Source organism: Pelodiscus sinensis, chromosome 1 (genome assembly GCF_052426305.1).
Source record: "Pelodiscus sinensis isolate ZL-2025 chromosome 1, ASM5242630v1, whole genome shotgun sequence".
NCBI classification, from domain to species: Eukaryota; Metazoa; Chordata; order Testudines; family Trionychidae; genus Pelodiscus; species Pelodiscus sinensis.
In genome coordinates, this window is record NC_143052.1 from 3,759,764 (window position 1) to 3,775,360 (window position 15,597).

The following is a 15,597-nucleotide window of genomic DNA, read 5'->3' on the forward strand; positions in this document are numbered from 1 at the left end:
TACTCTTCAGGCATTCCCACCTTCCACAGGGATTCTTTAATCATGGTGGGGTTTTGTGCAGTGTCCGCCCCACCCACCCTGTGGTGTAAATAGAGTGCCCATCTCTGAACAGTCATTTTCTGGGCTATTCCCGGTGGCAACTCCTTTCCCTCCAATATGGGCTTAATGATTGGGAGAGGAGTGTGAAGTGTTATGGCTTGAGCTTGGGTTAGCTCCTCTGTTTCCCTTAGTGCTGTGTAGGCTGCCAGAAGCACTTTTTCATAAGGCGTATAATTTGACTGTGACCCCTGCCATGACTTTGAGCCAAACTGTATGGGGCGGCGGGGTACAGCTTCTCCTTCTTGCCACAGAGCATAAGACATCCCTGTGTTTCCTACAGTAAGGTACAAGTGAAATGGGGCATTAGGGTGAATGGGACCCATAGACTGATAAGTATGTATCTCGTTTATCAGCTGTCTCAGGGCTTCCTCATGGATGGGGGTCCATTCCCATTTAGCATGCTTTTTGAGCAAATTATACAGTGGTCGGGCTATGACCGCAAAGCCAGGTACATGTTTTCTCCAAAACCCTAAAACTCCAAGCAATTGTCTTAATTGTGCCTTATCCTCAGGGGATGGTGCCTGGCTAAGTTCCTGTACTGTCTCATTTGGCACCATCCTGCGGCCTCCCATCCAGACAGTGCCTAGGAATTTTACCTCATGAGAGGGGCCTTGGCATTTGTCTGGTGGTAAATCTAAACCAAGACTCTTTAATGCTGCTTTTACTCCATTCATAGCCTCTTGGACTTCTTCACAAGTGTCTCCTCCTATGAGAATATCATCTATATACTGCAAAGTTTGGACACTGGGTGGCAAGGTCAGGCCATCTAAAACCTTTGCCAGTGCCCCATGGCAAATTGTAGGTGAATGTTTATAGCCTTGTGGCATGCGTGTAAAGGTATATTGGACTCCTTTCCAGGTGAAAGCAAATTTTTCTTGATCTGCAGGTTGCAGGGGAACCATGAAAAACATATCCTTTACATCTAGTACAGCCAGCCATTGCTTATTCCAAGTTTGTATGCTATTTACAATGTCAACTATGTTAGGGACTGCAGTTGTTAAAGATCCTGTGTTACTGTTTAATCTCCGGTAATCTATGGTGAGTCTCTATTTTCCGTTTGGTTTCTTTACTGGCCATACTGGCGAGTTATACGGGGAGTAGGTGCGAATTAAAATTCCTCGTTTTTCTAAATCTTTAATTAGTTCAGAGACCGGAGCCATAGCTTCAGCTGGAATGCTGTACTGTTTCATGTTCGTTACAGTGGAAGGCGGGAGAGCGGGGGCTTGAGCCAGCAAATTAATCTCATAGAGAGGAGTGTCTCTATCATCTAAGATAGTCACGCGTGGCTTGAAGCCAGCTCCAAAGACCTATCTTTTTCTATTAATCATTCTTTCCCTTCCTCTTAAGATGTCCATGCCAAGTATATTGGCATTTCCAAGGACTATCTCATGCTTCCGAGGCTGTCTGTGCGGTTTCAGGGGAATGTCTAATTTTACTTTAACTAAGGGGTAAGTTGTAACGATGCTATTTACTCCGGTAACTAATATTTGTTTTCGGCCAGAAGGTGGCGGGCAATGAAAGTCTTCCTGCTTAATCATGGATATTTGAGCTCTAGTATCTACTAGAAAAGATACGGTGTATTTATCATTTACAATTATTATTGTGATAACAGCGAGAGAGACGAAGTCGGCCCCGTGCTTTTTATGTAACCCTGCTCCTTCATGCCAAGTGTCCTGTATCCGCTTGCACTCCCGGATAAGTGCCTAGGCCCAGGACAGAGGAGGGAGTTACCACAGCAACAGATGCCGCACTGGAATGGCTCTACAGAAAAGGACCAGCCGTGGGCCGGTTCTCTCTTTATGTAAGCGGGGGATGGTTCCGCTATTGTGGGGAACTTTCCTGGCTTCTACACCACCCTGGTGACAAGGACCAGAGAAAGGATCTGAGTCCCCGCTCCCACTTCCTTTACCCCACGGCTTCCCTAGCCCCAACGCACTGCCGCACGGCTACATGCAGCAGTGAAACGTTAATTCGAACTAAATCTTTTGAGTTCGTCCTAGTGAAAATTCAAAATGGCGACCGGACAGGAACATGCAAATAAAGCCTGGGATATTTAAATCCCGGGCTTCATTTGCAACTCTGGTTGCCTGATTTGCCTACCTAGCTCGAATTAACGAGCTAGTGTAGACATACCCTCATAGAGAACTGTGGCCAGTAGAAGCTGTGGGCTCAGGGCCTGTAGACGAGGGGCAGCACATGGCGCCATGGAGCCATTGCTGTCCATGCCAGCTGCTTTCAGGGGCAGGGCAGGGCCAGGGCAGGAAGAAGCTGCCTTAACCCCCCTGCTCCACCACCCGGAAGCCATCTCAGTTAAACAGTGCCCAGCCAGAACCTGCTTCCTGTACCCCTCTCCCAGGCCTGAACCCCCTCCTGCACCCAACCGCCTGCCCCAGACATGAGTCCCCCTGCACCCAAACTCCTTCCCAGAGCTTGCACCTTGCAAACCCCTCCTGGACCCCAATCCGCCACCCTGGGCTAAGCCCAGAGCCCCCCCCCCCCCACTCCAAACCCCTTGGCCCAAGACCAGAGCCTGCACCCCAACCCCCTACCCAGCCAGGTACAAGTGAGTGAGGATGGGGGAGGCAGGGGCATGGAGGGAGCAGGTGAGGCCTCAGAGAAGGGGTAGGAAGGAAGTGGGGCCAGAGTGTTTGGGTTTAGGTGTATCTTACATGGCACTTACGGTTAAAAGGTCAGAGACTCCTGGGCTAGCGACTCTATTCCTACCCATCCTGGCTACCCCCCCAGGCGAGTGACTGGTAGTGGGGGCAGTGCAGGGCTGGGCAGGTGTCGGGGACATGTCCATGGCTGGACTTGAGAGGAAAAGGGCCCTGCCCGGCCTTCTTGGGCTGGGACTTGACTGGTGGGTTTGGTGATGGGCTCTGTTTGGGGAGGTTTCCCCAATTAATGCCACGTTGCGAGGGGGGAGCATTGCCCAGAGGGGTGGGCGTGAATTTCCCAGGGCACTGGAGCCCTGTGCTGGATGGGCAGAAAGAAACCCCTAGAGATGGAACCCGGCCCGGGCTGCAGCTGGCTCCGCCCGGCCGAAGGGTTACACAAGGAAGGCCGCTTCATCAGCCATGACAATCAGCAGGGGAGGCGGGAGACGAATGCCGAGATGCAGTCGAAATGCAAAGCAGGTCAAGAGTTGCTGCCGATTCTGGGATCCATCCAGAGACTCCCCCCCTGGCCTCTTCTCCCCCAGCCAGGCCCAGCTCTGCAGCTGGCTCCCTGGCACCTCTCCCTGCTGTCAGCTCACTCAGCACTGGGCACCCTCTCCCCTTTCCCCCAGTGCCCCATGCAGAGCCTGGCCTGACCCCAGCCTGGGAGGCCTCAGTGCTCTGCCTCCCTCCCACTCCTACCTCAGAGCATGGAGTCAGTGCTGGTGCTCCCGCCCCACGGTGGTAACCATAGGGCTGGAGCACCAGCGCCAGCTCCCGGAGGTGGGGGGAGCCGGAGTCTTGGGGGCTGGATCCAGGCAAAGGGGCCAAATCTGACCCCCACGCCGTGGGTTCCCCACCCCCACATTAGGGTAAGGAAGATGCAGGCCAGTTTTGAGGAGTTTCGTGCCCCTGGGATCAGCCTGAGGCATCTGGGCTCCTTATATCCGGAGCCACCGAGTTGCTGGCTGCATCCCCGGAGCGATGGAGCCGAGAGGTACGGAACCCTGACTGTGTATTTAGTCCTTGACTCCAGATTCCTCCTTCACTCACCCACTGGCTAATCCATTTGGGGGGGGGGGAGAACAATAATGTTTGATGGGGGGCCACTCTAGGAATTTGGAAAGTGGTGCAGGCTGCATTCTTCCACAGTATTAATGGAGGAAGTTCAGGATCTGGGAGGGAGGCTGGTGCAGTAGGGAGCTTGGGGTAAAGGACTGGGGTACAGGAGGCGGGGTGGGGTCTGGGAGGGAGATTGGATGAAGGAGGGGATTGTGACCTGGGGTAGGAGCCTGGGCTGCAGGGGGGGTGCAGGGTCTGGCAGGGGTTATGGTTACAGGAAAGGATTGTTCATTTTTTTAATTGTATCCTTTGGCATATATGGTTGTGACTAGTTTCTTCCACTATTTGATCTGAGGAAGTGGGTCCGGCCCACGAAAGCTCATCACCTAATAAACCATCTTGTTAGTCTTTAAAGTGCTACATAGTCCTGCATTAGGGTGACTGATTCTTTGAGGTCCCATTGATAAGGAAACCAAACCCTTCAGTGACCATTGGCGCCCGATGGGCGTCAGTAATCGGGGTTCGAGCAAAGCCATTCTGAATGCAGGGTCCATACCTGGGGATGGGGAAAACACAGGGGTTGGGGTTGGGTTGAGAAGGGTCCCAGGCCTGGTTTTGTTTCTCTCACAGCTGGCTGGGACAGTTTCTACAAGGGAGGCTTTGGGCTTTGCCTGTTAAATGGTCCTGGCCCCTCTCATGCATCACTTGTTTGGGTTTTTTCTCCTTTGTAGCAAGGACCAGATTCTGCATCTTAACGCGGCACCTTGGTTCCCCAAATCACTGACTTGCTTTGTCCAACCCTCCGCTTCCTCCTGACCTTGGCGTGAAGTGCAGGGACTTTGCATTACCACCAGGAGCTCCCTGCCTGGACTGGTTTCTTGGAGCAATCCATCTGCTGAGCACCTGCCCTGGGGACAGCAGGAGCCAGGTTTTCTGCTGCTTTTAACTGTTGTGACACAAACAGTTCTCCCTGCATTTCGTGGAGACAGAGCGGTGGTAGGTCCCAAATTAGGCTGATTTCAATGAGCACGCTACCAGGCCGTCTCTGGCATCGCTACCCCAGCCGAGCCAAGCAGAAGCAAACTGTTTACAGAGGAACACCCCGGGTTTCTCTCCCCTTGCCGCTAGCGGCACGGGACGCATTCCTGCGGGTCCTGCTTACACTTGGCAACAAACTCCCGTGGATTGAAGGGCGCAGGCTCCAGATCTAACTCAGCATTCGTCCCTGCTGCGGGGACACGGGTGCTTTGGGGGCAGCCAATGGGGGGGGGGGCAGAGACAGGCCCTGGGGGCGGAAGGGAAGCCCATCCCTGCTCAGTCACACTCACCTCGCTCCAGGGGGCTGTGTGTGGCTGGCATTGGGCAGCGCGGTGTCAGGATCTGTCTGGGCCCTACGACCAGCTTGAGGCCTGGGAACAGCTGCCTCCTCCCCAGGGCTGTCAGCGAGGGAGCAGTTCAGCCCCCCCAAAGTGTAGTCACCCCGACTCCGCCCACAGACAGGAGGCGGAGCTGCATCTCCTCCCCCAGTGCAGAGTCACCAGCTACCTCCAGAGCCAGACGCCCTCTCACCCCTTCTTACTGGGTCCCCACGGCCTCCTCCCTCACAGCCACTAGCCCCAGCCTCCTCCCCGACCCATTCTGCAGCACAAGCATGTTGCTGACCCAGTGCCCTGGCCAGCCACGAAATCTGAGGCAGGGGCTTCAGAAAGATGGAATCCGAGTGTAGGGGGAAGAGGGACAGGATGCTGGTTCCTTGCCTTCCTGCTGGATCCACTGGGAACCCTCCTTCCCAAGGGACTAGTGACTGCCACGAACCTCCAGCCTGTCCCACAGGCACACGGCAGAAGCTGGGGGTGGGGGACGGGGGGCTCGCTGCAGATTTTACCAACTGCTTGGCCCTGGAATACGGAAAGAACTGTGGGAATCAGCAGTTCTGGGACTCAGCTGAAAACCCAAAATGTCTGAGGGAACATCTTTTGTTGTGAGCCAAAGAAACATTTGGTTTCATTCTCGAGGGTTTCAAACCTACGGAAGCAGGTTTTAAATACAACTCAGTGACATGCCAAAGTTTTTCTTCATTCAGCTCACAGTCAACCTGTGGAACTCCTTGCTGGAGGATGCGGTGAAAGTTAGGACTTTAACAGGATTCAAAAAAGAGCTAGATAAATTAATGAAGTTTAGGTTCATCAATGGCTATTAGCCTGAATGGATAGGAATGGTGCCCCTAGCCTCTGTGTGTCTGGAGCTGAGTGACAGGGGAAGTATCACGTGAGTATTAACTGTTGTGTTCCCTCCCTCTGGGGCATCTGGTATTGCCCACTGTCGGCAGACAGGACACTGGCCTGGATGGACTGTTGGTCTGACCCAGCCTGGCAGTTCTTATGTATTGTTTGCTTGCGCCCAGGTTCCCAGGAAGTCTGTGTCAATGACCCATCCCCTCATTATGTCCCTACTCCTTTCACATTCATTAAGTACAATTAACATTCTTGTCTTCAAAGACTCACTTAAACATTTCCCTCTGCAAACATTGATTCAAAGGATAAACTTAAAAGACAACCAATAGTCTGGTACGTACTAAATGGTGGATTCTATATTAGTTGTTAGCGCTCAGGAGAGAGACCTTGGAGTCACTGTGGAGCGTTCTCTGAAAACATCCACTCAATGTGCAGCAGCCGTCAAAAAAGCAAACACAATGTTAGGAATAATTTAAAAAGGGATACAGAATAAGACAGAAAATATCTCATTGCCTCTGTATAACTCCATGGTACGCCCACATCTTGAATACTGCGTACAGATGTGGACACCTCCTCTCGAAAAAAAATTGTCATTGGAAAAAGTTCAGAAAAGGGCAACAAAACTTATTAGGGATTTTGGAATGGGTGCCATATGAGGAGAGATTAAAAAGACTGGGAGTTTTCAGTTTAGAAAAGAGGAGACTAAGGGGGGATATGATAGCAGTCTATGCAATCATGACTGGTGTGGAGAAAGTGAATAAGGAAGTTATTTACTTGTTCTCATAGGCTACGTCTACACTGGCATGATTTTCTGAAAATGCTTTTCAGAAAAGCACGTCTAGATTGGCAGGATGCTTTTCCGCAAAAGCACTTTTTGCGGAAAAGCATCCGTGGCCAATCTAGACGTGGTTTTCCGCAAAAAAAAGCCCCGATCGCCATTTTCGCGATTGGGGCTTTTTTGCGGAAAACAGTTCTGTGCTGTTTACACTGGCTCTCTTGCGCAAATGATTTGCGCGAGAGGGCTTTTGCCCGAATGGGAGCAGCACAGTATTTCCGCAAGAACACTGACAATCTTACATGAGATCCTCAGTGTCCTTGCGGAAATTCAAGGGGCCAGTGTAGACAGCTGGCAGATAATCAGTTGCACATGAGCTCCCGATGCAGTCAAAGGACTGAGCCATCCTGGGATACATCAACAGGGGGATCTGGAGCCGCAGGGGAGAGGCTTCTGTTCCCGTGTATTTGGTGCTGGTGCAGCCGCTGCTGGAACCCTGTGCCTAGTTCTGGTGCCCACGGCCCAAGAAGGATGTTGCTACACTGGAGAGGGGCCAGAGAAGAGCCACAAGAACAATTAAAGAATTAGAAAGCAATAGTGACAGACTCACACGGCTCAGCCTGTGTAGCTGACCAGGGAGAAGATTAAGCGGCGACTTGGTCGGTCTATAGGGGTGGGCCACAAGCAGCTGCAGCTCCAACGCGCTTTGTCAGGGTTAGCTCCTGACAGACACTTTATTTACCTGAGCCTGCTATGGGACGGACGCTCGTAGCTCCTGCCGGTTGCCGCTCACCGTTTCCAGTCCTGCAGGAAGCCCACAAACACAAGGGTGAAGGGACGATGGCCCCAAATGATCATTCATGGTTATTTAAGCATTGGCTAAGCATCGTGGTCTTTTAGGACAGATAGGACAAAGACCCGAGTGCGATGTTCCCTCTAATTTTGTCATGTAGGAGCAGAACAAACTTTGTTGTGTGCACCGAGGCATGCGCAGATGTGCACCACCAAGAGAAACACATGCTGCCGGCAATGGACACTGCGGTGCTCTGCTAATTAGCTGGGGGCATCTGAATCTGCCCCAGACGGTACCCTCTGGGGGTGGACCCCAGTCACCCCAATAGCTCTGCCCAGACTGTACACTCCGGAGTCTGTCCTAAGTTACCCCGATAGGGCTGCCCAGACTGTACCCGCTGGGGTCTGTCCCTGACTCCTGCACCCCCACATCCCAGCCTCTGCCATAACACCCTTGTACTCCCACACACCCCCAAACCTGTGAGCGTTGGTCTCTGTGCCCGTCTGTGTCGGTGCTTCCCTTCGGGGGGGCCGCCGCAGGTGGCAACATGGAGCCATAACTCGCCCTGCACCTTCTGGTGCACGTTCTGGACTTGCTGCTGCAAGCCTGCCAGCAATGGCTCGAGGCTGCCTGGCACCACCTGGTGCACGTCAGCCCCCTGCCTCTCCGCCTGGCCGCCCTGGGGTCCGTGGAGGAGCCACAGCGGCACCCCGGCACCAGCGTGCCCCGCCGCATCTGGCGTCTGGACACCAGCAGCGACTGGTGGGACCGCATCGTCCTGGAGCGCTGGGACGACCGACAGTGGACCCAGAACTTCAGGATGAGGAGGGACACCTTCCTGGAGCCCTGTGAGTGGCTCGCCCCTGCTCTGCAAAGAAGGGACACTCGCATGAGGCCCGCCATCCCCCTCCAGAAGCAGGTGGCCATCGCCCTCTGGAAGCTCTCCACGCCGGACAGCTACCGATCCGTCGGGAACCAGTTCGGCGTGGGGAGATCTACCGTCGGAGCGGTGCTCATGCAGGTACGGCGCTCGTCGGCCACCGAGCCGGGGGGGAGGGGGGCTGCGAGGAGGGGATGGGCCGCCCCAGGGACAAAGGGGGGGGCGGGAGGAGGCGAAAGTGCCCCGCACCGGAGGGGTCGGGCTGTCCCGGCCGTACTACACGCCGCCAGGGGGGTTGCTACCGGGAGTGGGGCGCGGGGCACTGCCAGGGCACGAACGCTCCCAGCCACCCAGGCGCCCCACTGATTGGCGCTTTGCTGTGTCTCTCTCTGCAGGTGGTCAAGGCCATCAACCGGGTGCTGCTCCGCAGGGTGGTCCGCCTCGCCGACCCGGACGCCGTCATCCGGGGATTGGGCGCCCTCGGCTTCCCCAACTGCGGGGGGCCATCGACAGGACGCACATCCCCATCCGTGCCCCAGAACACCAGGCGTCCCGTTACGTGAACCGCAAGGGGTACTGCTTGCCCATCAGGGTGGCTCATTATAACTTAAAATACTGCCTAAGATCTGCTAGGGGAACCTGTTACAGCTAGTTCCTTAACACTTCTATGGGCAAGTGAGCTACAACTTTCCTAGAACAAGGGCGCTTTATTGGTACTCGTGACCTTCCACTCCCTTGAGTTACCTCTGAGTTGCTAGCCTTCCCCAACAGTGGCATGCCTCAGTTTCCCTCTTGTACCACAGATCAGGCTTAATGTGTGAAGCTATAATGCTTTTCCTTAGCACAAGGTGTTGGTTGGCCAGTTACGGTTCCTGCAAGCAAAAAGCTTTTATTTTCCTAAAAAGAATCATATGTACAATGTTCCAGGCTTACTTATGAGGGACAGTTGGTTTCACACTTCTTCAGAACAGAAAGTCAGTCTACACCCACTTACAACCTTGGATCTGAGAGCAAGACAAAAGTATTATCAACTCAGCCTTGAACATAGACACAGTGAAGTTTCAGAGTTTGGATTCTTAAAACAATAACTTGGTTTTTCTTAGAGAGCAAATTTAACCTTAAAAGTTGAATGCCTAACAGAAGCACTAACCAATTTGTGCTTTGTCTGTTTGCAATTTTAAGCAAGAGGACATTGTCCAAAACTAAATAAAACTAGTTCATTTGAAACTTACAAAATAGAGTTACCATATATAGAGCTTATTCTTTTATGCAGTTAACCAGTTAAGATTCAGTAGAATCCCTAATTTTTCTTCAGATTTAACAAAAGTGTCCGTAGACAAATGTTTACATTTGAGTGTTTCTTTGCCTACATGGTTTGCACAGTGCTTAAGAAAGAGGCTGCAAAGAAACAAGGTGTCATTTTTAAAGCAGGTTTCTCTTCACATATTACAACAATCACTTAATTCTTTCTACACTCCCTCGGAGTTCACTTTTTACTTTCACATGCTTTTCCCTCTTATGATACATCCTGATTTCTGCTAAATGACTTTTCTCAATGACACAGGTTTGTTCAGTATCAATTTGGTAAGGAGGGTGGGTTTTCTAATTAGCTCCACACACACCTCCTGATTCCTTTGAGTAGGTAAATCTGACTGTGTGTTATTGCAGTCAGCTATTACTAATTTTAAACTTCTCAGTATAGGGTTTTCATAACATCCATGCTGCAGCAAAGTCTGTGGTGTAAATAGAGCGCTCATCTTTGGACAGTCATTTTCCTTTGGGCTATTCCCGGTGGCAACTCCTTTCCCTCCAATATGGGCTTAATGATTGGGAGAGGAGTGTGAAGTGTTATGGCTTGAGCTTGGGTTAGCTCAGGGGTGTCCAAACTTTTTTCAAAGAGGGCCAGATTTGATGAAGTGAACATGCGTGAGGGCCGACCATTTTGCCTGACATTCTTTGAACCATTAAAATTAAATGCAAATTAACTATTTTATGCAAAGTTTATTGCAAACAGCATACTTTTCATTTCGTCACATGGATGACAAATCTAAACAGGTATTAAATCACTCTGCCTTTCATATCTGAAGGCCAGATGAAAAAAAAAATCCAAGAAGCTGAAATATATGTCAGGAACATTGTAAAGTACATTACATATTATTGGTAATAAAGGTTGTCTGTCAACTTTTAAGTTCAAAAAATATGAACAGGAACATAACACCAAGTATACATGTTGTGTCCAAATATATTTATAACTGATTTAGACCAACTGACATTAACTGAGATTTTACAATGTATTCATCTCAATACATATGGATTCGTTGGGGGCCATAAAAGATAGATATTGCCAAATTACCTGGGGGGCCGTATTAAACCGGAACACGGGCCACAATTGGCCCGCGGGCCGGACTTTGGACATGCCTGGGTTAGCTCCTCTGTTTCTCTTAGTGCTGTGTAGGCTGCCAGAAGCACTTTTTCATAAGGCAAGTAATTTGACTGTGACCCCTGCCATAACTTCGAGCCAAACTGTATGGGACGGCAGGGTACCGTTTCTCCTTCTTGCCATAAGGCATAGGACATCTCTGTGTTTCCCACAGTGAGGTACAAATGAAATAGGGCATTCGGATGAATCAGACCCATAGACTGATAAGTGCGTATCTCGTTTATCAGCTGTCTCAGAGCTTCTTCATGGGAGGGGGCTCATTCCCAGCGAGCATGCTTCCTGAGCAAATTATACGGGGAGTAGGTACGAATTAAGATTCCCTGTTTTTCCAAATCTTAATTAGTTCACAGCCCGGAGCCATAGCTTCGGCTGGAATGCTGTACTGTTTTATCTTGGTTACAGTGGAAGGTGGGAGAGCGGGGGTTTGAACTAGTAACGTTCTAAAGCCAGCTCCAAAAGCTCATTTTTCTCCATTAATTACTTTCTCCTTCCCCTCTCTAGCCTCAGGAGGAGCTGTTCCTGTAGGTGCTCCATGTCCTTATTTAGGGTTCGCATCCGGGTATCCAGGTTCTGGCATTGTTCCCAGAGTTCGTATCTCTCTTTCTGCACCCTTATCAGCTCTGCTTCTAAGTTCCAGTAGCTAGAGCAGGCTGCTTGCCACACACCCTTTAACAGCCAGATGCAAGCGCCTTTCCCTAACATCTCTTTATCCCATTTAGGATTGCCCCATCCCTCTCGGGCAAACTCCTTTTCTATACAGCTAAAATCCATGTCAGTCGTCACTGGCTTCATGCTGCTGTATTTGAACCAATAGCACAATCCTGCCGACTACGCCAATTCTGTCAGACGACGGTCAGGGCAGTGTGTGTGGGTATGTCTCCTAGAAAAGGTTTAACGTCCGTGTCTTTACTGCTAGGACCGGGGTCCCGTCGCAGAGGGTGGCCAGCAGGCCAACAGACGCCCCGTTATATAGGAAGAGCTTCTTACACCTTAGATTTTAGCTGCTAGAACACAAAGTTCCTTCGCAGCGGGCAGCCTAGGAAAGGCTGAAAAGTGCCCCAACGGATCTTGTCACCTGGGAGTGACACAGATCCAAACGCCCAAGCTCTCCCTATGTCTGTCCCATTATGACCGGCTGAAGTTCTTTTAAATTCTGCTTGGTTCTATTACAGCAACTGAAGGAGTCAGGTTAAAGCTTAAACAGTTACAGGTTTATTAAAGAAGCTTATAAATCATATGGTTACAATGGCTATTGCTCTATTTCTTAAATGCTAGCAAATATATATATAGATCTTAAAAAAATGGTTACAGGAAAAAGGTAAAGATAGAAAATAGAAATAATGGTACCAAGTGACAGCTTAATCTTTAAAGAGCTCTAACACTATGTATATATATACTTAAGCAAAGGACACATCCAGGTACAATTTTTACCCCTTTCTGTGCCTCTCGACTCCAGCGTGTCAGGCCAGGGCCGGTCTCTCAATTCCTAGGAAAGACGAATACGAGGTGGGCGTCCCCTCTGGAACCTCGGGAGATCAAACACCTAACCCGACCAGCAGATAGATGGTAGATTGACACTCAGAGAAAATGCGCTGCTGGACCCATCTATATGCCCCTGGGGGCCCGTATCCTCTTTCTTATCTAAGATGCCGAATTGTACTGGTCCGTTTTGTGGCGCCAGTTCTTACAAGCAAGTTTAAAGTTAATTTACACTTGCAAGAGAGATAGCTAAATTGTGAGCACTAGACATTTTTTTTACTGGGCGAGAGATTCCTCCCCCCCCCCCGCGGATGGCTGTGTGTTCTTATCATTATGGGTTAAGTCAAGGACACTCCTTGGCAGCCTCTTGGTCAGCAATTGGCGTATCTCTGTTTACAGCCATTCACGGTCACAGCAGCCTGGGCCTTCTGTTCTGTGTGCCCTGGATGCTCCAGGCAAGCAAAAATGGATGTTACAAGGGGGGTTCCTGTCTGGCTACACTGGGAGAGGATCAAGGGGAGCGGGGCTGGCTGGAAGGGGGTTAGGGGGAGCGGCGCTGGCCGGGGGAGATGGAGGGGAACTGGCCGGCGGGGAGCGGGGCTGGCTGGGAGGGGGTTGGGCGAGCGGCGCTGGCCGGGGGAGATGGGGGGGGAACTGGCCAGCGGGGAGTGGGGCTGGCTGGGAGGGGGTTGGGCGAGCGGCGCTGGCCGGGGGAGATGGGGGGGGAACTGGCCAGCGGGGAGTGGGGCTGGCTGGGAGGGGGTTGGGCGAGCGGCGCTGGCCGGGGGAGATGGGGGGGGGAACTGGCCAGCGGGGAGCGGGGCTGGTCCGGGCGCATGCAGATCCCTGTCTGGCGCACGGGCGAGTCCGGCCCCGGAGATTCCATCCCACCAGGCCCCCGCCCCCCTGCTCTCTACTGCGTCGTTGCGTGTTGCCTGGCTGGTAGGCGCACACACACTGGGTGAGCATGTGGACCAGCCAGGCAGTGCACAACTACGCACTGATACTCATGATCATAATACAACTCACTCAGTTAGAAAACACCCGGCAGTTCTCTGTCTGGTATTTTCTCCATTAGTTTCCTGGACAGACAGCGCAAATCCCGGACTGTCTGGTTCAAACCAGACTCCTGGCCACCCTCGCTGGAACTGCTTACGCTTCTTAATAAATAGGGAAGTGGTTACGTGTCTCTCTCCGGGCTGTGCTGATTTCCCTCGGATCTAAAAATACATTGAACCGCAGGCCACTCCGCGAGTGCACCCCCCTCCTTCAGGCCAGGCAAAGTCCTTTCCTGTGGCCCCCACCCGCTCCCCAGAAACCCCAGCCTGGTCCTGCCTGGCGCTCCCATGGAGCGTGCGCATTAGGGCGGGTGCTACCCTGGTGCAATGCGGGGCAAGGAGGGAGTGGGTGCGTCTCTGGGCGCACGGCTTCCATGAGCGCCCCCCCCCCCCCCCGGGAACCTCTGGGAAAGGTTTCTGGAGTGACTGGTACGTCCACGGTGGCCGAAAGCGCTCGCGTGGGCCCCGCCCCTCTGCCAGCCGGACACCCCGGTGGGGGGGGGGGGCTGGCTCGGAACAAGCCTTTCCCCCCGGCCCGTCCCTCGTTATCGGGGAGGACTCATTCCTGCCCACCTGGCCGATGGGAGCTGGCAACAGGGGCGGGATAACAGGCCTGGGGGGGAGCCGGGCCCCTCCCACGAGCCTGGCATCCCAGGGCCTCAACCCCGCAGGGAGCCGCACAAAGGCCAAGCATGAGGTGACAGAGTCCGGCCGCTGCCCCTCCAGCTCCTCCAACCCTGGCCAGGGTCCCACAGAGCCAGGTGCAGTGTGTGTGTGGGGGGGGGCGTCGTGTGTGTTGGTGGGCAGGGGAGTGTCCACAGGAGGAGGGTGGGTGATGGGTTTCCTGCTGCAGTGTGTGTGTGTGTGTGTGTGTGTGTGTGTGTGTGTGGGCGGGGGAGTGTCCATGGGGGGGGTGATGGATTTCCTCCTGCATTATGTGTGTGTGTGGGGGGGGTAGAGTCCACAGGAGGAGGGTGGGTGATGGGTTTCTTGCAGCAGTGTGTGTGTGGGTGGGTAGGTGGGGTTGTGTCCACGAGGGGGGATGAGAGGTTTCCTGCTGCAGTGTGTATGTGTGTGGGCGGGGGAGTGTCTGCAGGGGGAGGGTGGGTGACCGGTTTCCTGCTGCAATGTGTGCGTGTGTGTGTGTGTGTGTGTGTGTGTGTGTGTGTGTGCACGTGCGTGTTTGGGCGGGGGAGTGTCCGCAGGGGGTGTGTGTGTGACCGGTTTCCTGCTGTCCCTCCTCGTCTTGGGCCCCTGCCAGCTCTTCACACGATGACTCAGGAGACTGAAACTCGAGAAATGAAAGTGAGCGGGGCCGGGAGGAAATAGAAAGAGAAAGACACAAAAGAGGGCGAGGAAGCAGCGGGAGCCGAGAGCCCCTGCCTCACCCGGGGGGTAGGGACACGGTCCTACTGGTCCCTGCTCTGGGCTGTGGGGCTGAGGGTACACAGCCCTGCAAGGGGTGGGGAGTGACCCCTCGGGGTGCTGGTCAGGTTGCCAGATGGTTCACGAAAAATCCCAAATGTTCCTCCCCCCCTCCAAAAAAAACACCGGGGAAAAAATTCTGTTGATGGGGAAAAAAGGTGTGTATGGGGAGGGAGGGGACCAAAGTTGATGAGCAAAAAAAAAGGACACCTGGCAACCTTCTGTGCTGGGAAGCCCAGGGTGGGATTCTACATGTGCAAGCGTGCGAGTGTGAGTGCACACGCACACATGGACATGCATGCATACAGACACACACGCATGAATGAACACAGACAGACACACACACCTCACGGACATAAACACACATGCACACTCACGCATACACATGAACACACTCACATGTAGACACAGAGACACGCACATGCACACAAGAACACACATGCACACTCACTCCCACCCCCCCACGGACATAGACACACACACACAAACATGAACATACACAAACACACAGACATACACACACATAGACACACAGCCACACACATGAATGCATACAAACACACCCACAAGAACACACATGAACACTCACACAGACACACACACATGGACATGCACGCACACAGACACGCACATACAAATTGACATGGATATGGACACACACACACACACATGCACACTTACACTTGGACACACCC

The 15,597-nt window shown here is 52.7% G+C and overlaps 1 protein-coding gene across 1 annotated transcript in view; it reads left to right on the plus strand.

The window, feature by feature from the left end:
* The window catches only part of LOC142827925 (interferon-induced protein with tetratricopeptide repeats 5-like), a 164,182-nt gene that overhangs the window by 145,726 nt on the left and 2,859 nt on the right, over positions 1–15,597 (plus strand). The window lies entirely within an intron of this gene.